This window comes from Ictidomys tridecemlineatus, unplaced genomic scaffold (assembly GCF_052094955.1).
Source record: "Ictidomys tridecemlineatus isolate mIctTri1 unplaced genomic scaffold, mIctTri1.hap1 Scaffold_97, whole genome shotgun sequence".
Lineage (NCBI taxonomy): Eukaryota > Metazoa > Chordata > Mammalia > Rodentia > Sciuridae > Ictidomys > Ictidomys tridecemlineatus.
In genome coordinates this window covers 375,053-399,420 of record NW_027526179.1, presented here as the reverse complement: position 1 = coordinate 399,420, position 24,368 = coordinate 375,053, and the positions used below count along the sequence as shown (strand labels likewise).

Genomic DNA, 24,368 nt, shown 5'->3' with positions numbered 1-24,368 from the left:
CATATGAGTGGCAGGGGGACACAATGCAGCCTAAGAGATGGCAAGAGGGACAAACTCCAAGCATAGCCTCCTTCCCCAGCTCATGAAGAAAATGAGCATCACAGGCCCCTGCCAGCAACTTCTTGGATGATGGGCTGATCCTATAATCTAAGAGGGTGTCCTAAGCCTAGGGTGCCCCTTCTTGGGTAGCTGCAGGCCAGGGGCCGTAGCTGTGGTTCCAGGATGCCCTGGTGTCCCACCAGGCTCTGTTTTGCACCGTAGATCCAGGAAGGAGCAGAAGCCCTTGTCCTGATCCCCACTTATGAAACACACTCAGGGTAGAAGCAGCTCTGTGCTCATGGATGGTTATTAATAATTGATGGTGCTCATTTCTTAGGCCTCGTTTGTACAGTGCTCAGAAGCCCAAGGAACAGAGATAATAAAATTTTAGCCTAAGAAAAAACAAGTTTAAGAGTTATTCTGTGTCTGTTCAAAATGTTCCTGTATAAAATATTCATTTTCAGTTATAAACTACTCAACAAACATGTCCCCCAAGGCTCCCATGTGTAAAAAAAAATCTAATGTGATCATAAAAATAAAAATAGTAATAAAACATATAATGGGAATATCATCATGTGGGACACGATGAATAAATTATTGGAGCAATAGGTTCACAGGGGCACTGTGAACACCACTGAGCCACGACCTCAGCTGACCCCCTCTCTTCCCTTTTAAAGTGATTCCATGTTGCCAGAAATAAAAAAAGAAAAAAAAGAAGAAGAAGCAAGATGTTAACTGTTTGAGTGGTCAGCCCTGTGGCGATGCCCCTGTCTTAAGTCACAGGGAGGGACACAGGACTACAGCCTCCGGCTCCCAGCTCTTGTTCTTTAAACAGAGTCCCTAACTAAAGCGTCCCTCAGGACCCCTCCTAGGGCCTCTACTCTTCCCTATCTCCACCCTCCCCAAAGATGTGCCTGTGGACAGCTCCCCGTTTGGAGCCAAGACCCTCCTCTGAATCCAGACTCCCATGGAACTCTCTCGGCATCTCCACCTGCCCCTGTTCAGCCCCTCACCTCCTCTTCCAGCTCAGTACAGGGCCACATGAAACCTTCCCTTATTCAGGACCAAGCCCCAATGGCCCCCCCTCACTCCTCCTGAGCCTCCCTCCCCATGCCCAGCCCACTAGTGAGTCTTTCAGATCTGTTTTCAAAGCACATCTGGAATCTGCCCACTTCTCTCCATCTCCTGGGTCACCATGCTGTCCGGTCATGGTCATCTCTGGCTGAGGTTGGCATGACAGCTTCCCAGAATGTCTCCCCCCCATTGTCACTTTGCCTACCCAAGCAGCAGCCAGAGTGATTTGAAAGGAAAAGCAGATCATAAAAGCCACTCCCACCCCAGTCTGCATAAAATCCTTCAACCGACCCCTCCCATGGCATTAGAATAATATCCAAGCTTCTTTTTGTACCCTAAGGCCCTGACTGAGCATGCTCCAACTACTTCTCCAGCACCATCCTCACCCGTTGTCCCCTCTCGCATGACATGCAGGCCAGCCCAGCCTCTCATGGCCCCTAAGGACTGCACCGCTCTGACATCCTGGATCGCAGTCTCAGCATTACCTGCAACTTGGTTAGAAACCCCAAGTCTTACCCCAGACCCACCGACTCAGAACCAGGAGTCCAACACCATCCCCAGGTGATAGATAAGCAGACGGAAGTTTGGGAAGCACTGATGTAGATTAGAACACAACAGCTTCTTCCTACCACAGGGCCCTGTAGCGTGGGTCTCCCTCATGGGAAAGCAGGAAGATGAGGGCCAGGACCATGTCGGATCCTCTCTTGCATCTTCAGATCTAGCCCCCAGTGCTGCCTTCTTCACTGGCTCTTACACACTTTAGCCTCAACGTAAGAGAGAAATAGAAGTCATCAGAAAAATACTTCCTTTTTTTCCTTCTGCTGGGAGAACAACGTTACACTCTCTCTATGGAAGTGTGCCATCTCGCTCCTTCAGGGGTAGGCTGGTAAATGCTTAACAACTGGCTCCCTAGTAATAACTTTTTTAAATAAAAAATTCTGAATTGTGCAATTTGCTCATTTCCACAGTGTAAATACAGCCAGGTTCAAGTTACTCTTGAGCCAGCACTAGATGAGGATTGGAAGAGACCCGCAGATGAGCCTCATTATGGGTCATTCCCACCATGTAGATGCAATGGACCATGATAACCCTGACTGTAGCTACTAGCAAAATGTAGCCAAGTAGGAGGATGAGTTTTCAGTATCTATTACTTTGTTTTTAAATATTATTTGTAAGTTTCCATCCTTTAATTTTTAGCTGGTGGCGATGGGTACCTTGGCTCAAAAAATTCCTGTGCTTGTACCCAATAGCTGGTGACAACCCTCCCTGCCCTCCTTCTTCACTTCCCATGCCATCTCCACATGCCAGTCTGGCTTCCACCCAGGAAATCTATTATCTCCTTGTTGCTGACCTTGGCTTTGTCCTCCTGGTGACCAGAGGCTCCTCTGACTCCCACAGCCCTGCAGAGACAGACTTCCCCTCCCTGCCCCTGGTTCACGGTCCTCCCTCAATCCCTACCCTCCATCCACTCATCAGAGTTCCAGCTTGGCCTCCTCTCCCTCCACACCCTCTGGCCATGCCAGCACTCTCCAGGCCCACTCTCATCTCCTTGGTAGGATGAGCCTTGGTTCTCGCAGCCCAGACTCTCCTGGGTTTCTGCCTGGAGCAGGGGCACACTATACATCATGACACCCACATATGAGTGAAGGAGTTGGTCCCTGGAAAAGTCCCACATTTCTGTTGTCACTGCCGGGTTCCCAGAAACCCATCTTTTCAAAAATGCATGTTTTAAACACTGCAGACACAGCTTCAAGAAGGCTACCAAAGTGATCCAGCTGCACCAGGCTTGAACCAGGTCGGTGAGAGGGGAGGTGGACAGAGAGTGAGTGTGTTTACCCTCCATTGTGCTTGTGGACTCTACAGCCTCCAGCATTGCTGGATGTGGAGGGTTGTGAAACCACAAAACAAAGACAAGACCACAGACTCGAATTTAATCAAATTAAAGTAAGCTTGTTATTCTGACCAGCCGGGACTGTCCCTCTCCCAAAATCCATGGGTTAGAAGACAGTATCCCGGCTCTCTAGGAGAGCAGTTTTATAGCACAAAAAATTTGCAAAAGGGGAGTGTCTTGAGAACTTACAGATAACAGGACTTCGATAAACAAAATACAAAGGCGGGTAGTAGGTTAATGGTCTAAATGGTTCAGCACTTAGAAAGTGAATTTAGATCCCAACATCAGAATTTATGAGGTGCCACTAAGGTTTCAGAGAGGGTTGTTATCTGCTCAGGGAAAACCAGGCATGGATGAGTTCAAGGCATGGGCAGGCATTCCAAGCAAGTTTAGAAATCACAGTAATTTATAGTAAAGACGAAAGTAACTTTTCATGCCTTTGTGACAAGATGGCTCCCAATCTTAAGAGGGAATTAGGCTGGGTTTATCAGGGTGAGGGGTGATTCATGGTATCTGGTGCCTGCACCTGGGGAGATGTACCAGTGAAATAGGGACTTTCAACAGTTTCTGTTCGAACTTTTGACTTTGAATGTACTGAGTATCTTGGTGGCCTAGAGTTCAACCCAATTTTGAGGCTATTTACCTGGATTTAGCATCAGATCACCCAGGTTAAGGGCTCAGTCCCACAAAACTACCACTATTTCAGAGTCTAGTCACAAATCACAGGGCCTCCACATTCCTAGCCCATCAGCGACCAATTGGTGATTCCCACACCCCCCTCTGCAGGCTCCATGTAGCCCCCTATATCTGTAGGTTCCACAGATTCAACCAACCATAGCACAAAAATATTCATTTAGAAATTTTTCAGGAAGTTCCAAAGGGCAAAGCTTGAGATTGCCACACACTGAATCCCCATGATGGATGTGAAGTGTGGACCCTATAACTGTGGCCTCCCATCACCTCAAACCCTCCAGCCCTCTCTGGCACTTGTGGGAGCTTGTCCACCTAGGTGTCTCCTTCGTGTACCACGTGGTTAGGACCGCAGGGGCTGTGTCTGTACTGAACGTGTCCAGACATTTTTCTTGTCATTATTTTCTCTAACAATATATTACAACTATCGACACAGCATTCACCTTGTACTAAGTGTTTTAAGTAACCTAGAGGCGGTTAAAGCGTCCACGAGGTCGGGCCAGGGTTATATGCATAGACTTGAGCATCTGTGGATTTTGGAATCCACGGGCAGAAGAGGGGTCCTGGAACCTATCCCGTGGGGTAGCAAGGGTTTTGGGGTGGGGGTTCTGAAGCTGGCCTGCCCTCCCAAGATAGGCCACCCTACCAGCACCTCAGTGTGTTATCCCACCTGGAAACTCTTCAAACCCTGGCATTGGAGGATACTCTCCCAATGGCATTTCATGGAGGTTCCATTACTTGGGCAGGATAGATGAAGTCCTTGGCCCTCCACCCCCAGGTGGGCCTGAAAATGCTAACCCTGTATTTTTGTGGTTCCTGCTGCTGGCAACCAGCCCACATCCTGAGGCTTTCTATTCCCCTTCCCCTCCACACCTTCAGGAATGGCAGTGGAGAGGTAGAGAAGCTGCCCAAGGCTGCATGGAGCCCACCAGGTTAGCACAGAGAGCCAGTGCCTGGAGTGCTCGCTCACCTGTCATCCTCCCGAAGCCAGGCCTGACGTGGTATGGATGCCTGCAGCCAAAGACTGCTCCATGCAATGCTGCAGCCCCATCCGACCCCACCAAGGAAAATGGAATCTGGCAGACTTGAATGAAAGTTGGGACTCAAGAATTAACCAATAGCATTAGTACATTTCAAGCCCTAATTAGCATAAATTTGGGCCAAGAGCACTGGTGCTTTTTTCAAACTCTAATTAAGTTTGAACCAATAGCAGTGAACTGAGTGCTATTAAACCCCTAGACTAGCACTTGGGTGGACCCGTGCTAAGGGGTGCTCTCTCGCATGGCAAAAGTCCTGTTCCTGTTCTTCAGTAAAATCCTACCCTTACACTCACTCATCCTGGTCTGTGGATTTCATTCTTCCAATTCACAAGACAAGAACCTGGAAAGAAGAAATCAAAGATAAGCTGCTGGGGTCTGCTGTAAAACTGAGGGTGGGGCCGCCATTAAGAGCTGCAGTACCCCCCCATTCCCCCCACCCCCTGCCTGCTACCTTAGGCAGACCCCACCTGCCATCAGTGCAGGAGAAACTCCTCTCACCTGCCAGCGGGAAATCCAGTCTCATCTCCAAACTGTGGGTTCACTATCACAGGGGGAGCAGATGCATGGGGTGGGGTGGGACAGTTGTCTAGATTGTCAGGTTCCTACTGGATAGACACCTAGAGATATCAGGAGGCAGATGATATCAGATCTGAGGACTGGGATGGAGATGTGAAGTTGGGAGTTGTTAGCATATGGATGATTGTAATGTCCTAGGGATTAAAAAAAAATTTTTTGTGATTTTCAATAGATGTCAGGATAAAGTTTGAACTCCTGAAATTCTCTCCCATTAATGGACCTCCCCCCAGCTCACTCTCACTGTGATTTGAGATTCAAGGTTGGTGTCAATTTCTCAGTCTCCCTGAGTCTTGGATCCTTCCAGACTGCTGTAACAGAATACCATAAACTATGTGGCTTATCAACAACAAAAATTTAGTTTCTCAGCTGTTGTGTAGTTCAAGATCGAGGTACTACCAGATTCGGTGTCTGGTGAGGGTTCACTTTCTGAACCCTCTAACTGGACCCTTACATGTGGAAGGGGTGAAAGTGCTCTCTGGAGTCCCTTGTCTAAGGGCACTGATGCCATTTGTGAGGACTTTAGTCTCATGGCCCCATCACCTCGGAAGAATTCATTTCTTAATACAGTCACCTGGGAGGTGGATTTCAACCTATGAATTTTGGGAGGATGTAAGTATTCAGACCACAGCAGTCTGCCCTGGGCAGGTTCCTCTGCTGTCTTCACAGAATTTGCTGTGTTAAGACACTGCAGAGGGGGGCCCACACTGTCTTTCACAAGACTAATCCAGATCCTCTGCCCTACAGACTGAGAGCCCACCGAGAATAGGGACGTCCTCGTCACTCACTTCTGTGTGTCCCCAGTGCACCCAGCAGCTGGCTCTTGGTGGATGTTCAGTAATTATGTGTCAGAAGATGCTGCAAGATGAGCTTTCTGAGCCAAAGAGCCCACAAATTCAACCGTTGTTGGTGTTGGAAGCGCTGAGTCCTGGCCAGTCCTACCAGGATGCTGTACGCAGTGTACCCAGAGAGTCATGAGGACTTTCAGAGGGTGCCAGGAACTTGTGCCCAGTTCTTTCTTCAGTTTGTTCTCACCTTTTCCAGCCACATTTAAAACAAATCTCAAAAGCCTGACCAGTCCATGAAGTTTTCCCCAGACCCACCTTGGGTAAACACAGGCCCAACACCACCCACCTCTCTCCCACTGAGTTCAATTTATTATTATTTTTATATTGTTCACTCATTTACAGCTTGGCTACATACAGCAAGGTGCCCACCGGCCCCTGCAGGGAAGTCTTGTGAACGGCTCTGGTGAGAAGGGGAGGTAGGGACTTTGGGATTCAGCTGCTGGCTTCAGGCCTCCTAGAGAAAGTCCAGGATCCTTCTGGGGAGTTACAACATTGGTGACAGGAAAGAACATTCATTCCAGATTTGCAATCTGGGGCTGTGCGAGGTGCCAAGCACAGAAGAACATGTCAGGCTCCTGGAACCAGGTATCAGCTATTCAGATCAAACAGAAAGATATCTGTACTTGTTCTTTTTTAAGCTGGATAATTTGCTCTACATCAAGGTGGCTGCAGAGCACCCTGGGAATGAGAATGGCTCTGGGAGACTGAGGAGCTCCAGATACCTGGTCTGCCCTTCTGTCTCACCCAGCCTGGCACTGGGCACTGTCCTGCGGGCCATGGAGGAAGCAATTAGAGGCTCTGGGGGGCGGGGTAGGGGGCAGGCTCCTCCAGCACTGCACAGGGCTGTGGTTTGATTTTTGAAAAATCTAAAAGCTTGTCATGAGAAGGTTCATAACCATCTGGGCTCCCATGTTTTATAGACAGAGGTGACTTCAGAGGCCTTGAAATAACAATCCTGGAGCACAACAGTTAACCACATTTGTGTATTTGTGTGTGTGTGTGTGTGTGTGTGTGTGTGTGTGTGTTGGCAGAGGGCAGAGAGGGGCATCCTGATTCTCTCCCCATAGCTCTCCTCCTGAGCTAGAGGCCCACCTTAAACAGGCTGAGAACCACAGAAGCGATTCCCAAATCAAATTAAACACTCGGGCTTTTTCCTGATTCTGGTTTTAAAGTAGAAGTCACCTCACTGTGACATTCTTCCCGGAACGCCCTCTGGCTCCTATGGCCCCACTGTGCGGTCTGAACTGCAAGTGACTTTACCTCTCAGTGAGCACATTTTCTTGCTGACTTTGATTTGCCCTCCTGTTTCTGAAGTTCAGGGGACATTATACATTGGAAAACACAGTGTCCCTCCAGAATAAAATATGTGAGAACAGACAAATTAGTTATTGTTCTTGTAATATGACATCGGAAATCACTGTTGGGCCAGGCACAGTGGTGCACACCTATAATCCCAGCGGCTTGGGAGGCTGAGGCAGGAGGATCACAAGTTCAAAGCTGGCCTCAAGTAACTGAGTGAGACCCTATCTCAAAATAAAAAATAAAAAAGGGCTGGGATGTCACTCAGTGGTTAAGAGCCCTTGGTTCAATCCCTGGTACCATTAAAAATAAAATCACTATGAGGTGGTGTATTAGTGTATTAGTCAGGGTCCCTCAGAGAAACAAAACCAATGTATATACACACACTTGCATGCTCTTTTAGTCATCTTTCTAGCTGCTGTGACCAAAAAGACCTTACAAGAAAATTAGAATAGGACAAGTTTATTTGCGGGGCTCTTGATTTCAGAGGTCTCAGTTCATAGATGGCTAGCTCCATTGCTTGGGCCTGAGATGAGCAAGAACATCATGGTGGAAGGGTGTGGTGGAATAAAGCAGCTCAGGATATGGCACCAAAAAGAAGAGAGAGCCTTCTCCTCTCACCAAGGACAAATATAAACCCCAAAGGCATGCCTCTGTGACCCAGCTCTGCTAGCCGCACCCTACCAATCTATGTTCAACACCCAATTAATCCAGTCAACTGGATTAATGCACTGATTAGTAAAGGCTCTCATAACGCAATCATTTAACCTCTAAACTTTCTTGCATTGTCTCATACATGAGCTTTTGGGGAGCATCTTACAGCCAAATCCTATGACATACATACACGTGCACACTCACACACTCATACACAAACACACACATATACACTTCTACTTACAATAGGATTATGTCCTGATAAAACTATTGTAAGCTGAAAATGTCAAATAAGAAATGCATTTAAGAACCTTACCCAGGGCTGGGGATGTGGCTCAAGCGGTCAGGCGGCCCGGGTTCAATCTTCAGCACCACATACAAAGATGTTGTGTCCACCGAAAACTAAAAAATAAAATATTAAAATTCTCTCTCTCTCTCTCTTACTCTCTTTTTTTTAAAAAAAAAGAACCTTACCCACCAAACAGCTCAGCTGAGCCCTGCCTATCTGAGCTGTGCTCAGAACGCACATTAGGCTAGAATAGGGCAGCTCATCCAGCACAAAGCCTATTTTATAAGGTATTATCTCATATGGAAAGCAGGGTGGCTGTGTGGCACTCACTACTAGGTGCACCACTGACAGCACACTGGGATTCAATTTAATCCCGCATGAGGAGGATACTACCGTGACAGTTATAAACTTCTTTCCAGGAGCTGCTCAGCATCACTAGAGAGCACTATATGTACCACATGTCACTAGCCTGGGAAAATATCAAAATTCAAATTTGAAGTAGAGTTTCTACTGTGTAAGTATTGCATTTACACCATCATAGGCCAAAAAGTCAATGTGGAACCATCATGAGCCAGGTGTGTGTGTATGTGTGTGTAGAAAGAGAGAGAGAGAAGAGTTATTTTTATTTTAAGATATTGGTTTATATGGTTATGGAGTCTAAGGAGTCTCATGATTTGCCATCTGCAAGCTGGAGACTCATGAGAGCCCATGGTTTAATCCAGGAGCCTGAGATCTGGAGCAGAGAATGGTGTAGATTCTAGTCAGGTCTTGAAGGCCTGAGAACCAGGAGCACCCAGGATGGGAGAAGATCTGTGTTCCTGCTGAAGTGGTCAGGCATAGAGGGGAGAAGTCTCCCTTCTCCATAATCTTGTTCTATTCAGGTCCTCAATAGATTGGATGATGCCCACCTACTTTGGTGAGAGTGATCTTTACTCAGTTTACCTGTCCAAATGCTAATCTCTTCTGAGAAACTCTCACAGATGCATCCAGAGATAATGTGGAACCAGCTATATGGGCATCCCCTGGCCCAGGCAAGGTGACACATAAAATTAACCATCACAGGTAGTCATGGTGGTTCTTTCTCTCAAAATGTAGCTGAAATAAATTTTGACCTATTACAAATGAGCTAGTGAACATCCATATTTTTGGTTCTTCTAAAAACAAAGAACCCAGCCTGCATGTTCCTGCATCAGTACCAGGAACAGTTTTCAATGTCCAGATCCAACCTTGCCATAAAAGTGCAAGCTGAGCAATTATAATTTGCAGATGACATTTAAGTGGAGACTTACAGGAAATAAAGAATAAAATACCCTTTTTTCCCCTTTCCTATTTTAAGTAGTATTTTTGGCAACATGTTTGTGCATTTTGCAGAGGACATAAGTGAATGTTGTGGAAAACAAAATCTGTATACCTCTAAGGAGAGCCATGATCAGGGGTCCCAGAAGACCTCAGCACAAAATCTCAGGGCTTCAGAAATGCAACAGTAAATCCGTAGTCAAGTCTTTCTTTCTGAAGGAAATATGAACTATGCATCAACTGGCCTTGGACAATTCATTTATTTAATTTATCCTTTGGATTTATAAAGAGATCCAATTAATTAAAAAATGCTTTCATGGGTGCCTGCTGCTCTGGACTATTCTTCATCGAGAATATTCAGTTCCTGGAACCAGTGACTCACATCTTTTATTTCTGTGCTTCATGCCCAGCCCCTCGAACTCAGCTTCTCCTTCTCCTTCTCCTTCCCCTTCAAGCATTTTGAAGGGGACTTATCACTTGCAGGGAGATGCTGAGGACTATTCTCCCAAGGGATAATCTTTCAGGCTGACAGGTCTGACTCAGAAAACACTACTCCATCATCAAATGATTGATGCTTGAAGAGAGTCCCCAGAGACTCTTCTGGGAACAGGCCTGGGATCACTTGAACCAGTGTGTGTTGGACTCAAAGCTCCAGGAGTGAGTCAGCTCACTCCTAGCTTGGTACAGCTTGGGCTGTTAGCATTGCTCTAAGCTTCCCAGACTGTTGAAAGGATCAATAATATCAATACACAGAAATAAGGAAGAAAACAATGCTGCCTGATGGATTAATCATATTTTTCAAAAACCTCGAGATATGAAAAAATGTGTCCAGTAATTGACTCTTCGGGGAAGAAGGAGATAGCCATTAAAATCCTGTCTGGGAGACCTTTTCAAGCTAGAAAATTGCTTTTAAATTTTATTTTCATATTGGGGATCAAACCAAGGTCTTGAGCATGCTAAGCATTTGATCTACTAATGAGCTGTATTCCTAGCCCCAAATCTCTTTTTAAAGAAAATGTACAATTCTTTGTTTTCAACCCATGAAAAAATACACGTCATTGTTTTCTGCAAAATTGTCTAAGATTATTCATAGTGTGTATTTGTATGAGTTACTTGGTTTACGTTTTTGCCAAAGGTAAAACTATCTCATGTATCTCAATCGGTAGGAGAAGGTACCCCACAGCTTTAGGTGTGCTAGGTTGCCCGCTGATGGTTTAGAAAAACAAAAGCAGGCTCAGATAGATGGCCTCCTCCCCAGGATTCTAATAAGAAGGCTGCAGAATGGAGTCTAAGATGGAATAATTCCACAGGAGAGCTGAGGCCAGCAGAGGGAACCAGCAACTGAGGCCAGATTTTGATGTAATTCTGGAAGGTGGAAAGTGGATGGGATGACATTGCTGAACTTCCTATAGCATAGCAAGCTATATCTTAAAACATACAAGAGAGAAAACCCACCTGGAGACAGAGTATTGGTCCTGGGTTCTACAAGAACAGGGACTGAAATTAGACTAGTTCAATGAAGGTCTTTGAGGACCTGCAGCTTCTCGAGGCAGCTACCTCAGTTCCAATGCTGAACAGTACCAAAGTAGGTGTGCTGCCCTCTAAAGACATGGCATGGTGTGTGGGTTAGGGCCAGGTCCCCCTGTGGGTATTGGTGTGCCGTTCCAGAGTAACAGCTCTATTGGGGCTTTGTGGGTATGGGAGAGAGCAGCTGTGTGTGGTCTATCCACCCTACAATTGAGCCTACCGCTCCATGGACTTGGTCTTCCTATTCTAGAAAAGGAGTTTTGGATTAAAAGGCTACACACATGCAGAGGAACCCACGGCACACTCCTCAGATCAGTCAGTCTGATTTTGTTCCATGAAGACAGACAACCAAGACAAACTTGAGGAAAGCCAACGGCATCTAGTAGGAGAACCAAGACAAGCTCCGATGGTTCCCAGGGACAGGAGAACCTGAGAAGTGGAAGTCTCCGAGGGTTGTTCAGGGCTTTGCTTCTGTGGAACAGCAGGGTGACCTAAAAAGTGGAGCACAGAAAGAGAGTTCTTGAAGGTTATTGATAGGATAAGACAGAAAGCTAAAATAGGACATGATCTTGAGTATGTGCTGGAGCATTTGCATGGCTCGAAATACTTGGAACATTCTCTGTGGAGAGAGATTTACTGCCAGTGGATTATACTTATTTCTCCAATCATACTACTTAGTTCTGCCATGACTAATATTTACATAATTAAAATATCGTGAATGCTGTTTCTTAGTTTGCAATTTTAGAACCAACTTCTGGCAGAATGCCAAAGACCTAATTAATTTACAAAACAGGGCAAACATTATAACATGGTATTGTGAAAATAACAATGGTGCTAGCAGTAGTCAGGGGAGGATGGAGGGGGATGAAGAAATAACAAGATCCCCAAGTCACATCACCTGTCAATGGAAAAAAAAAGCCAACAGAAGTACACAGGGACATGGAAACACTATAAATATGGGCGTCTAAAGAGACCAATCTTGGGGAGTCGTGGAGGGAGGTGAAAATGAGAGTCTGGCAATTATCTCATGTTTCATAAGGAAGACTCAGTAGATACCATGTAAAAGGAATAAATCAAGAAATAGAACTGCAAGCATATAATCTAGAATGTTGGCTGTAACCACCCAAACAATGTGGAATACAACCATTAAAGATGGTAAATCTGGACAACGGGACAGCCTCTCAGGATGCCAGCACCCTCCATTTTTTTTTCTTTTTTTTTTTGTACCTGGGACTGCGTCCAGGGATATTTAACCACTGAGCCACATCCTTTTTTTGGTATTTTATTTAGAGACAGGGTCTCACTGAGTTGCTTAGGGCCTCACTAAGTTGTTGAGGCTGGCTTTGAGCTTGTAACTCACCTGCCTCAGCCTCCTGAGCTGCTGACATTAAAGGCGTGGCCCACCACGCTGGTCTAAGATGCAAGTCTTTTTGATTTTCATTTATTGTCATTCTGTAGATCAGGAGTCAGCAAACTATGGCCCACTAGTTGGTTGCCTGCTTTTGTAAATATAGTTTTATTGGAACAGTAACAATCATTTGTACCAGTGCAGCTGATTTTGTGTTAATGATGCAGACTTGTGTCATTCTCACAGAGATCACATGGCCCAGAAGCCTGAAATATGTACTATCTGGTCTTTTACAGAAATAAGTTTGCTGACCCCTGCTATAGAATACAAACTCTTTTAAATTGTAATATATGCCTTATCTTGATTAAAAAGAAAAAAGTAAACCTCAAGGGGGGGGAGAGTCTAAACTTCCCACTTTTCAGAACTGATTTCCAAACCACTGTTAACTTGAACCCTAGGTTAGACAAACCCCCAAATAACTTCTTTCCATTCTTACATCATCTCAAATCATAATGTATTTGATTCTGGAAGTGGATTATTCACCACAAAAGTCTTGAGAAGATTTTGAAATAGAGAGGTTGGTTTGCTGTCTGTTTTTCCCTCTTGCTCTCCAGGAGGTCTTTCAAAAGTCAGTTTTTGTTTTATTCCTCATGACAACTTGTAAAAAGCCTGTAAATCAAAGGAAATGCAAATAAGAGAAATCAAAGAAAATAGGGACTATAAATAAGATGTTATTGCCTAACAATCAAATAATAAATGATATTAAAATAAAATAGATGAAGGAGGTAAAGGCAGAAATGGAGCCCAGTTTTGACAACTTATTGATTGACACTCATTTGCTCTGAGAACACAACTCACTGCATTGGGATTTGAAGCCACAATGAAGACTAAAAGGCGAAAGCTAGATCTTGGACCTCTATGCCTTCCTCTATCCCAGTAACTCTTAAATTTGGTCTTTTTATGCCATCCATATTTTTTGAATGCTGTGATCCTGGTTTCTTATCATTATCACTGTGTGGTCTATGTACTTTTCAAGATTATAGATTTTGTCTTCATTGTCTGATGTCCTATCTTCCAAGTGGTCTACTCTGTTGGTGATGCTTTCAGTTTGAGCTTTTAATTTGGTTTATTGTTTCTTTCATTTCAAGGACTTTTGTTTGTTTGTTTTTTGGAACCTCTCTCTCCCTGTTGAGGTGATCTTTTGCTTCCTGGATTTGTTTATGTAGCTCCTTGTCAAAGTGATCTTTCATGCCTGTATTTGCTCTCTTATATCTTCCTTGAGTTCACAGAACATTTTAACCATGTACATCCTGAACTCCTTCTCTGTCATTTCTCCTGCTGTGGCTGCCAGTGATTCTAATGATATGTTGTCTTGATTTGTTTGGGGCACTTTCTTCCCTTGTCTTTTCATGTTGCTCGTGTGTCTTCCTTCCCAGCTCTGTGGGTCTGGGGTGTTATTGTTTTTACCCTATAGGTTTGTAGTGCTCTTGGAGGGTTCCAAGACCTCTCCTGGCTGCTGGAGATCCAATCTGGGAGGTGTCCCCACCTAATATGCTTCATTGCTCTTATAGAGACATATGACTTTAAATTTAGAGGGAAAAAATATCTGGGTTTAGGTCCTGCCTCTTTGCTTCCTTGTAAAGATTGTTTTTCCTCCCTGAGTCTGTTTGCTCATCCCTAAGTGAGGTTGAGGAAATCTTATTTCCTATTGCACTAATGAAGTGATTGCATTCAGAGAGAGGCAAGAGGACCAAGTCAAGTCATCTTTGCATGAGCTTCATGAACTGTTTTCCTAACCCTGGTTACTGCTTTTGTTATTGTCACCTTGACTCTATGCCTCTGGGGAATGAGCTCAGAAGGAAGGAAGACTCAGGCAGTGATGGTGGGTGTGGGGTGATGGTTCCTAAGAGCGGGTATTTTGGTGGCTGTCCTCAAGTGTTTCCACTAAGGCGGCAGGTGTGAGGGCCTTCCTCTTCTGAGCACTGGCTTGCAGTGCCATTTTTTCTGTCCACCCTTTTCCAATCTCAGGTGCCTTAACTCAGAGCATAGGAAATGCAATGGTGGAGATGGGCCACAGGAATAAGGGGGGCCCTTTCTTTCTACAAGTAAAAGAAACACTTACGTTAAGAGGCCCAGGGCTAAATTGGAAACTTGGATCATGGAGCCAGTTGGATCAAAGATCTGATTCTCTGAATCTAGATTCTGAGACCAGTTGGGGAGAGAGGATTTCTTTTCTTTTTCACAGTGCCTTTGTAGAAGGCATAGTTATTGATGTATATGGTGTCACTAATAGATTGTGATGACAATGTTATTATTTGTCAAAGGATCATTTTAATCTATCAGGCAGACAAACACATTTAAAAATTTTATCTTCCTTTTCTTTGATTTTATTTTCTCTGTTTCATAAGACATTTATAGTGTCTTCTATATACATTGGATTATGATAAGTGTTGGAATAGAGGAATAATGCCACCTTTGCATGTGAGAATTTTAATGTAGCTAAACACAGAAATGGGTAGAATGAACACATGTTGTGTATTCTTATCAGGCACTCCATTTTCACTTTAGTTTAAATCTATTAACAATTTATTTTAAATCTATTAACAATCCATTACTAATGATAATAATAAGGTACTGTCATGGTTTGGATGTGAGGTGTCCCCCAAAAGCTCACATGAGAGAAAATGTAAGAAGGTTCAGAGGAGAAATGATTGGGTTGTGAAAGTCTTAACACAATCAGTGATTTAATCCCCTGATAGGGATTAACTGAGTGGTAAGGCAAGTACTAGAGTGTGGCTGGGGCAGGTGGACACTGGGGGTGTGGCTTTCAAGTATTTGTTATCTAGCAAATGGAGACCTCTCTCTCTGCTTCCGAGTTATCATGTGAGCTGCTTCACTCTGCCATAACTCTTCTGCCATGATGTTCTTCCTCACCTCGAGCCCCAAAGAATGGAGTCCGTTTTCTATCAATTAAGACCACTGAAACTAAGAACCCCCAAATAAACATTTCCTCCTCTACAGTTGTTCTGTTTGGATTCTTTTAAAAAGCTGACTAAAATATGGACATATTTCATTTAATCCTCAGAGTAACTGTGTAGGGTGGATACTATCACTACATCTGCCTAGTAACACAGGAGGAGGCTGAAGTTGAGACAGCTCAGGAACAAAAGTGAGCAGACATTCAGGGACATAAATCTGAAGCCCACCAGGGAACTGCCCCCCTGAGTCACTGGAGGAGCCCTGGCCATAGTGGTGGAGCTATGCTCCAGCCAAAGTCAAGGGCATGGAGTTCAGAGCTTTTTGACTGTGAGCAGAGATGGCCTCTCAGACACTGAGTCCCAGTGCAAGACGAGAGGAGAGTGTCGGGGGTCGATTAGACAGGGCCACGTGGGCCTCAGGGAGGACTTTGACTTGCTGGTTTAACATGAGGGGTGGGCAGGAGGAAGTGGGAATAACCTGTGGGCTGGCGGTGGGAGGAGGCTGCTCACCATCTTTATTGGAATGGTCCTCATGCCTCAGTGGCACTGGCTGTGAATTGGGGAGTTGGAGACAGCAGCCGATTCTTGGAGTTGCTTCTTTTCCAACTACGGTGATTTGGATATCAGGATTCCAGTCCCAGCCCTCTCGTTTACCAGCCAAGTGACTGTAGGAAAGTCAGTCTTCTCCTTGTCAGCAGGGGGCCACCTGCATTCTCCACATGTGTGCTTGTGGATATTAAATGAGGCAGTGCATGAGTAAAGGAAATGACTGCCAACTGGGCGGAAAACACGTGTGAGGCCACGGTGTCTTCAGTTCTTTATGGGGCACTTCCTTGGTCACCTATCAGCCTGGGCTTTGGAGTCAGAAAGACTGGCATTTACAAGTAATCCTCCCTCCCTCTCATGAGGTTAACCACTTCAAATCAAAGAGATCCCATCTTTTTTTAATGGAAATGACAATACTGGTCTAATATTTGCTACCAGGATGACATTAAAGCAACTTGAAGCAGTTACTGCAGAGTGGGACACAGTAGGATTTTGAGGGTTGGTGCTCCACCTTTGCACTGGGGAATGAGTCCTGACTTTCCCTCTGCCTCTCTGAAGAAGATGATCATGGAACAGACACATCAGCCTGCCTGGATTGGCTGGATCCTTCCAAATACCATAGCACTAGAAAAGCCTTAGAAATCCTCTAACCCAAGCTTCTCATTTTACCCATGGGGAAGTTGAAGGTAAGAAAGATAAAGTTTCAGTAATGGCTGAGAAGAGGGTTAATTCTGGGGTCAGAGTTGGGTCTTCCATCAGGACCCTTCAAACAGGCATCCTTGTTCTGTGTCACCATGTCTTCTGCCTGCTCCTAGCCCAGCAGCAGCCTTGCAAGCCAGCCTGCTCAGAGTGGCCCTGGGCTGCTCACTGGAACAGAGAGAGAGAACTGGAGAGGGCCATGGTGTGGTTGGCCTGAGGAGGCATCAGAGGTATGGCCTTGAGAAGTTCTGGCAGCAGTGATCTACTTACAAAAGGGGAAAACAGGAAGTGGCTGGCATGCATTTTATTACTGGAGAGGCTGGTAATTGGGGTTTCTGCTGTCAGAGGTGCCCATGCTTAGCAGGAATAATTTTCCAAAGAGGAGAGAGGGAGAAAACCAGTTTTTTGTTATGGAAGATGGGAAAGGAGAGGGGTAAATTCTCACTATATTCCAAATGGCACCCACTAGTATCAGTGTGGCATTTCACAACTGACACACCATTTCCCATTGTTCCACAGCAGTACTGAGGTAGGTTTTTTGGTTTTTTTTTTCATTCAAAAGATATTTACTGAGCTCCTCTACTATGACTGTAGATGGGTGAAAAGGGCCCAGATAGGCGCAGGGACAACATGCCAGGCCAAGGGCACAGCTTTGGCCAAGGCATAGAGGGGGGATCTATTATGGTATAAGTCAAAGGCTGGCACCAGATATGCATAGCCTCACCTCAAAATCCATGGAGGTACCCCTGAATTTCCACATCCTTAAGGGGTGATAGCAAGCTATGGTGGGTCAAGAGGGCACCAAACACCTCAACGCCAGACCCTTCAGTCATTTTGAAATGCCCCTGGATACTTGGCATGAGGTCTGAAAAAGTGGAAGGCTGCGCAGTTTCCTCCAGATGGCACTATTTCCTAGAGAGACTCCCGGGGGTTGTGCGTTGAAGGGGCGGGGATGGGGGGGTGTTGCCTGCAGACTGCTTGGCATTGGGACCTACAAGCCCAAGAAGCTGTTCTTGTCCTGGGGTTCAGGATTCATGTCCCATCCCCTCCACATATGCATAGAATATACTTCCAAGGACTTCATTTTGGGAAGGATAGAGGTGAGGGTGTCCAAGGAACCCTCTGATTCCTGGGAAGGCCTGGTCATATTCCCATCTTTCCTCCCTGGCACCTTCTCTTCTAAATTTGAACATCTGAACTATGTGACACAGGCACTCTTATTTTCCCTGGAGCCACAGTGACCAGTGGAGCAGGGTATCTGGATCCTGTGTGAGACCTGTGCTCCCTTTCACCACAGCCCAGAACTATTCCTCAAGGCCACTTCTGAGCTGTGCCTGACTTCGCAGCTCCCTCCTGTGAGCTCATGCACTGCACCCCTGAAGGTGTGATGGGACAGGATGGAGGCAAGGACAGATGGAACCGCACACGACCCAATGACAGGATGCTTGCTTAGCTGTTTATTGTGCAACGAAGTAGAACAAGGAGCAGAAGGGCATAATATGTAGAAGATGGACAGAGGGGCCTGGGAATTCTTTTGTTTGCATTCATTCTACAATCTGAAGAATGCTTGTGGGCTTTTGAATTTCTTGCAAGATAGCAACACAAATGATATCAACTCCCCTTCTCCAAGGTCAAGAGAAGGACAACCTTAACATTAGGAATGAAGATTTTCTTGTTTAGAGAAAGATTTAAAGATAGCAACAGATACCATCTAAACCAAGGACTTAATTTAGCCAACAATGCTCAAAGGACACATCACTCAGAAAATGCATGATTCATTGAGGGACAGGGCTAACCAGGATGCTGGTCAATGACAATAGTTGGGACAAAGGATGATCAGAATACATGATGGGCCAAGGGGTGTAAAGATGGTGAAGTTGGGGTGTGGCTGGGTTTAGAATCAGTCAACCCTGATGATGTGGTGGTCCAGGCCACGCCACAGATGAGGTGATTTTGGTTCTTCTTGTTCCTCATATCTCCAGACCCAGCTCCTTCTCCAAGCATACTTGGATTGCTCATTTTTACACAATTTATTTAGGGCTCTGCTGTACTGTGTGTGAAAATACAACTAAATGCCTAAGCTAGAAGCATCCTTGCCAAGGTCTCAGCTTAGCACCAGAATTATGAACCACCACACACCTTTGTAGGTTCAAACAGCAATTCTTTATTCCCGCTCTCACACCGCCTCCACACAGGTACAGGGACAATCCCTATCCGCCGCACAATTCAAGTCCTAAATACTTTCTCTCCACAAGAACTCAGCGGGAACTCAGGTAGCAGGCACGCCCTACTCCCAGCAAGAATAATCTTCAACCTCCAACTTCCCTAAAACTCCTATTGTCACACCCTAAACCAAAGGACGGGGATACTTTCTGCAAGATACACCCTAATCCTGGATCCACCCTGGTGATTGAGCAGGGTCACCTTTCTCAAACACACAAGCAAGGTCGCAGCAAATTTCCAAGGCAAGTCCATTTAACATGGGGTATGCTGGCAAGGATTTTGATGCGTCATTCCTACTTGGTAATGGCCCTCAGCACATCCTCCCTTGAATGTACCCTCTTCCTCACTCTCTTGCAGAGTCATCTCAAAGGCTGTTTTGCAAAGAGAAATATAGGTCAGGACCACTTTCTTCTGACCTCACTGCTGTCAGTGTTTGGGTACTGCTTACTATTGGGAGGAGGGACAGTGTGGCACAGCGGAGATTCCCTTGGTTTTGTTAACTGAAGGTTGAATTATAGCCCTGGCTTATTATGGAGCTGATTAAAGCCCTTTTAACACCTCTGTGCATACACTTCTATTTTTTTAAATATCCACTATGTTGCTTCAATCCTAGGGATTTTTGCAAACCTCATGAATTCATGTTGCTAAAAGCATAAGGTAAACTACTGTCATTATTACCAAGATTTTAAGTATGTCCCTCATCTTTTAGTTTTATGGAATTCTGCTTGGAGTTAGCAGAAGACATCTTTCCCCATCCCTGGAACTAAGTCTTGCTCACGAGCTTTCTCACAAGCTGAGGTCCAGGGGCTCTGGCGAGTCTGCTTATAGCACATGGTGTGACTTCCTCACCCCTCATGCTCCATGCTGTACCCTCAAGGTGTGCACGCAGTAGCAGTTGAGGCTCAGGCTGGGTCTTTCCTCACTGTGCTGCTGTCCCTGGTCCTCTGCCCTCCTTCTCAGGCTGAGTAGAGGGTCCTTACAACCTGTCCCCCAACATCTTGGCTTCACTACCCTTTCCTGTCCATCCCTTGATGCTCATCCCAACATCTGGTGTGTCTGCCAAGAAAGTCTCATGAGGACAGTCTGCTCTTATTTGTGCTCCTGCCATTTGATTCTCCCTCCAAGGCCACCCCCCAGCGAACCCTGAAAACCTCCTGCTCCCTGTGATGGTGTGGACATTCACTATGAGAAAGGCATGGTTTAAATCCCCACCTGATGCAATTCCCTGTGTTCCCACCCCTGTCCTTGTGTGACTCTCACACTACTCATCAGTCTGCCAGCTCTCAGAGAAGTGAGGAATTATAGTGAAAAGGTGAGGTTCTGACCTGGAGGCATCCCCAGCTTTAAGGGGAAAAGGGGATAAGAGATGGGATTTCCAACAGATAAATCAGGCATAATAGAAACACTAAGGTTTCTTTTGCCAAAGTTGCTGTGGCATACTCAGGGTTGAACTTTGATCTGTGACCATTCTGAAAGGATTGCTAGAGTAAACAGGGCCTCAGCATGACTGATCCTTACTTTTCAAAGAAAAAGGCGAAATTAAAATTTTAAAGAAGCAAAGACCATATCCTGGCAGTCCCCAGGCTCTAGTGGATCTAGGTGGTTGCTCCTTTCCCAAGATGGTAGCCAAAAAACAAGGGAAAAAACAAGGAAAAAACAGAGAGCACAGGCCCAGAATTTTCTAATTGCTTGTTGAAGGATCCATTCTCCTAAGATGGTACAAGGTGAGTAGCTTTTCTGATTCATATCACTGGACAAATGTTGTGGATTCCTGTAGCAACAGCAACCCAGAGTGCGGGCTGATTATAACTCAGTCCTGAAACCTGGAAGCACCTGATCCAAGCCCTAGGTGACAGAGTCCAGAGTGATGAGGCTAATCCTTAGCCTAGATCTCAGCTGGCACTCCAAATCCAGGGGCTTGGCAACCTCTCAATAGCAGTTAAGGTAAACAGAGTAGATCAAAATGCATCAATGTTGGTAACACCTCAAAGTTAAAATGAGTCTAAAGTGTAAGGTGCACTAGGATATCAACCACACAGGCTTTATAAACAGGCCCATGCCTTTGTAAAAAAGTAGAGGCCATGCTAAAAAGAATGGGCACTGATGTCAGCAGAGTTATTTGCTCTGAGGAGGGAGGGCAGAGAGAGGAATGGTATGTACAGACACATTTTTGTGCATTTTGTAAATTTATTTCTGGAAAAAAACATCCAGAACAAATGTGTCAAGGTGCAAAATGTAAAATCTTGGCAGTAGGTATATGGATCAGTTTCTGAATATTTGAAAAATTCCTTCATAGACCAAAACTTAAAAATAAAAATAAACTTGGGCTGGGGGAAAGCGCTAATGATGGGGGGAATTCTGGCAGCAGAGAGCTACTTCCACACCATACATCACCACCCTGTGGTTCTCTGTTTTGAATGAGCAGCAGAAACACCTATTTAGTCTGGGCCCTAACTCAGACTTCTGTCAGAATCTCAGAAGATGAAGTCAGGTGAGTTGTTTTCAAAAGCCCATGATGACTCTCAGCCCTCCAGGATCAGCCCAGATGTGGGGAGAACACCTGTTCTTGTCTACCTGACTGTCAAGTCTACACTGCAGGCTTTTTCAACAAGCTTCTGTACTAACATGGGCCTTTTGTCAGAAGCCACACTTCTGGATTAGGTTTCTGCCAGGAAGAAACAGCTACTCTGTTTGGAGGACCCCCTGATATTGTGTTTTTTCTACCTGTCATCAGAATAACAGAGATCCATTGAGCTGGATACAAACTCCAAGTCCTCTCTCTGGTTCTCTGGTTGGGGTCACATCTCCCTACCCTGTGCACTACGTGATGAGAACCACCTGAATACAATAGTCCTCAGAGCTGTCCCAGCGGATTAGTTGAGGTCTGCTGGCCCTCACCAGCATGGCTCTTACTTCATCTCACTTCAGTTCTTCAATGCCTCTTCTGAACTGTCTGCTCTTGTTGGGGTCTGAGAGATGGTGATAGATCCCTGCTTGTCCTTTGACAGGATGAGCCCTGAATTGCAGTACTAGTTCTGGGGTTCACTATTTGTGTCCTGTGACCTTGGATGCTCCTCTGTAAGTTGGGAAAGGCACTTTCCTGGGGGCCTTCCTACTTAGAAAGAGGTGAGGAAAGAGCACATGGGCTTTGGAAGTGCCAGGAAGTCAGTTGCCTCTTTCCTGCAGTTAAATGACCAATGTAGCTTTTCGGTTCTTGTCTCCTTCCTCAGGGGCAAAATGCAATGCTGTGCACATTGCACATACCCAATAAATATTTGTTGATGAGAGAAATGAACAAATGAATGAAGTGTTTTGAGAAGTTTATGTACAACCTGATAGCAAGAGAATGTTATAATCAGATCTCCAGAGCTGGTGCTGGGAACCCAACCCAGGGGCTGGTTCCCGGTGCCCTCCCTATCAGATGTGCTTTCCAGGCTCCCAGACAGCTTGGGCCTGGGCCAGGACTCAGAGCAATGGCTCTGAACAAAGCCCTAGGGGAAAAGTCATCCATCATAGAAGGTAATGGTGCATGGAAGGACTTGCCCCCCTCCCCCTCCCCAATCTTCCTCAGACTTGTGGCCCTTAGGAAAGAATCTGACTTTCCCAAGAGAAGAAAGGCCAATTTTAGAATCGTTTTCTTTCTTTTCTAAGCAGGCTGGTGCCAGTACAGGACATTCTGCCTCAGTCTCATGCGAAGGTATGCCGGAGCTTCCTCTGACCACAGACCATTCCTGCCATCCCATCTCGGTTCTCTATCTCACAATCTCCACCTTCTCCTCCCATCACCCAGAGGGAAATGCTGCCAAATGGTCACTCCATAACAGCCCTTGACTTCCTGCATGGATGTAATGGGTTCAGTGCTGGCTTCTCTGAATTGCTCAGCATCACTTTAATAAGAAGTAGGCATAGGTAATAAGACGTACTAAGGAGACAAGAACTTTTAAGCTTTGCCACTTGTTATGGTTTGGATCTTAAATGTCCCATATACTAAGCAAATGTTTGATTGCCAGTCTGCAGGCTATTGAGAGGTGGTGGAGCCTCTAGGAGGTCAGGGAAGTGGAAGGGTGTTAGGTCACTGGAGACCTGCCCTCAAAAGGACTATTGGGATCTAAGCTCTTTTCTTTCTCTTTTCCTGTCAGGTGTCATGAATTGAACAGTTTCCTCCACCACATATTCCAGTCATGATGCGATGTCTTGTTGTAGACCTAAGAGCACTGGAGTCAATCAATCAGAGACTGAAACTTCTGAAACAATGAACTGAAATATTTTGCTTCTTCCTTACAATTTGATTTTCTCAGGTATTTTGTCATAATGATGAAAAGTTGATTAATGTACCACTCAAAATATGGTCCCTGAAACTGAAGCATCAGCATCAACCAGAGAGTATTAAAAATGTATGCCTTAAGGTCCTACCTCAGACCTACTGCATCAGAATCTGTATTGCAACAGGATATTCAAGGATGTTTGTGCCTATTAAAGTTTGAAAAATACTGCTTTAATCCAATGGTTCTCAAAATGTAGTGTCATGGCCCAGCAGCCTTAACACCTGGGAAATTGTTAGAAATTCATACTCTGGGCTCACTCCAGACCTGCTGAATTAGACGCTCCATAGATGGATCCAAAAATCAGTGCTTAATTAAACCTTCCAAATGCTTGGAGAATTACTTGGTTTAGAGGATACTTCATTTGACCCAGTTTTCCCACTTCTCAGCATATACCCAAAGGACTTAAAATCAGCATACTACAGTGATGCAGCGACATCCATGTTTATGGCAGCTCAATATACAATAGCTAAGCTATGGAACAAACCTAAGTGCCCTTCAACAGATGAATGGATAAAGAACTTATGGTATATATACACAATGGAGTATTTCTCAGCCATAAAGAAAAGGACTTTATGACATTTGACGGTAAATGGGTGGACCTGGAGACTATCATGCTAAGTGAAAAAAGCCAGTCCCCCAAAACAAAGGTTGAATGTTTTCACTGATATGTGAAAGTTAACCTGCAATAAGTGGGAAGAGGGGAAGAATAAATTAGACAAAGGAGAATGAAAGGAAGGGAGGGGGATAGGAAAGGGAAAGAATTGTTTTGAATCCAAATCAATTTTCCTATGTACTTCTATGAATACATCATATTGAATCCTACAATCATGTACATCCATAAGAGCAGGAAGAACAGGGTCCTAAATAGAAGAAGATATTCCATGCTTTCACAATTACATCAAAATGAATTCTACTGTCATGTATAGCTAAAAGAACCAATAAAAAACAAAACAAGATAAAAAAGATGAATTAGAGAAAGAAGAATAGCCCTGAATCAATCCAATCTGAGTCATGCAAAGGGCTTCAGTT

General features: G+C 45.1%; 1 long non-coding RNA gene and 1 pseudogene across 2 annotated transcripts in view; one reads left to right on the top strand and one right to left on the bottom strand.

Annotated features, from left to right (window-relative positions):
- Positions 1 to 24,368, bottom strand: part of LOC106145554 (MYND-type zinc finger-containing chromatin reader ZMYND8-like) — a 108,290-nt pseudogene that overhangs the window by 43,615 nt on the left and 40,307 nt on the right. The window contains exons 11-15 of the transcript XR_013434173.1: positions 11,502 to 11,711; positions 8,425 to 8,510; positions 5,233 to 5,351; positions 4,665 to 5,074; positions 1,743 to 1,877 (exon numbers count right to left, since the gene is read on the bottom strand). The product of XR_013434173.1 is annotated as an MYND-type zinc finger-containing chromatin reader ZMYND8-like (transcript). The remainder of the gene's footprint in view (positions 1 to 1,742; positions 1,878 to 4,664; positions 5,075 to 5,232; positions 5,352 to 8,424; positions 8,511 to 11,501; positions 11,712 to 24,368) is intronic.
- LOC144374949 (uncharacterized) lies at positions 20,449 to 23,513 on the top strand. The gene is made up of 3 exons (XR_013434175.1): positions 20,449 to 20,738; positions 22,669 to 22,711; positions 23,154 to 23,513. It is a non-coding gene; the product is annotated as an uncharacterized LOC144374949 (long non-coding RNA).